At 39.8% G+C, this 1,433-nt stretch overlaps 1 pseudogene; it reads left to right on the top strand.

Annotated features, from left to right (window-relative positions):
• The first annotated feature begins 812 nt into the window (after nt 1-812).
• Nucleotides 813-912, top strand: LOC113292124 (annotated as a pseudogene).
• The last annotated feature ends 521 nt before the right edge of the window (nt 913-1,433 follow it).

Raw genomic sequence — 1,433 nt, 5'->3', positions numbered from 1 at the left:
TTCTAACAACATTCAATTGATTCGATGGTTTTGCACCTAATTCATGAACTCCTCTAGGGTTGGGTTGTGTTTGACTAGGAAACTTACCTTTTTCTCTCAAAGAATCACTTATCAGACCAACCTGGGTTTTTAACTCGGAAATAGCCTGACTATTTTCTTGTCCTATCCTGTTACTAGCTTGTAGACTCTGTTCTACGGATAACTGGAATTTTGCAGTTTGCTGAGTTAACAAGGCGAGAGATTCCTCTAAACTTAGGATTTTCTTATCTGACTGATTCTGAAACTGAGCTAGTCCTGAAGGATTCTTAGTATAGCCAAAACCTGGGGGAGCATTAGAATTACTAAACTGACCTTGACTTTGGCCCTTAGACCACGAAAGGTTCGGATGGTTTCTCCAACCAGGATTATAGGTTTCTGAATATGGGTCAATCTTTTGACGGTTATCAAATCTAGTGTTATTATAAAGAGCATTGGCCTGCTCTTCAATATTCTGGCCTTCCCAAAAAGGCTCCACTCTACCACTAGTCTGGCCCACTTCTAAGGCTTCTAACCTTTTTGCTATAGCAGCAATTTTGGCATCTGATTCATAGCCTCCTTCTACCCTATTAACGTTTCCTCTACTTAAAAGAATTGTTTTCTGGGGTGCCCTACTATTTTCCCATTGCTGGGTTTTTTCGGCGATTTCATTAAAAAATTCCATCGCCGCATCAACAGTTTGGTTTTCAAATCCACCAGTGCATAGAGACTCAACCATGGTCGTTGTGGAATAATCTAAACCCTCATAAAGGATCTGAACTAGCCTAACCTTTTCTAAACCATGATGAGGACACTGGGATAATAAATCATTGAACCTTTCCAAATACCTATATAAAGATTCTCCCTCTTGTTGTGAAAATGTGCATATTTGCGTCCTAATAGACGATGTTTTGTGCCTAGGGAAAAACTTATTGAAAAAGGCAGATGTAAGTTGTTCATATGTCTCAATTGACTCGGAGTCCAAACTATACAGCCACGACTTGGCCTTATCTTTCAGGGAAAATGGGAATAACCTAAGTTTCAAAGCATCATCATCTAAGCCTCTAATTCTTAGAGTACTACAAATTTCCTCAAAATCCCTAACATGGTAATAAGGGTTTTCATTTTCTTTCCCTAAAAAGATTGGGAGCATCTGTAAGGTCCCAGGTTTCAGTTCATAGGGTGCCTCCGTTTCAGCTAACTTAATACACGAAGGACGGGTAGTCCTAGTTGGATTCAACAAAGCTTTCAAAGTTGCCATTTCTGGCGCTATCGGAGCAACAGGATTCTCTCCTCAGTCAAAGAACGTTCAAAAACAGACTCTTCAAAAGCGGACTTTCTAGATTAAGGTAATCGAGACGCTTCGAACTACTAGGTTTCTCTTTAACAAATCTACCTAGTGCGTCTCTTTTACGTTC

This window comes from Papaver somniferum, chromosome 6, assembly GCF_003573695.1.
Source record: "Papaver somniferum cultivar HN1 chromosome 6, ASM357369v1, whole genome shotgun sequence".
Classification (NCBI taxonomy): Eukaryota; Viridiplantae; Streptophyta; class Magnoliopsida; order Ranunculales; family Papaveraceae; genus Papaver; species Papaver somniferum.
This window is presented reverse-complemented; position numbering and strand designations above follow the sequence as displayed.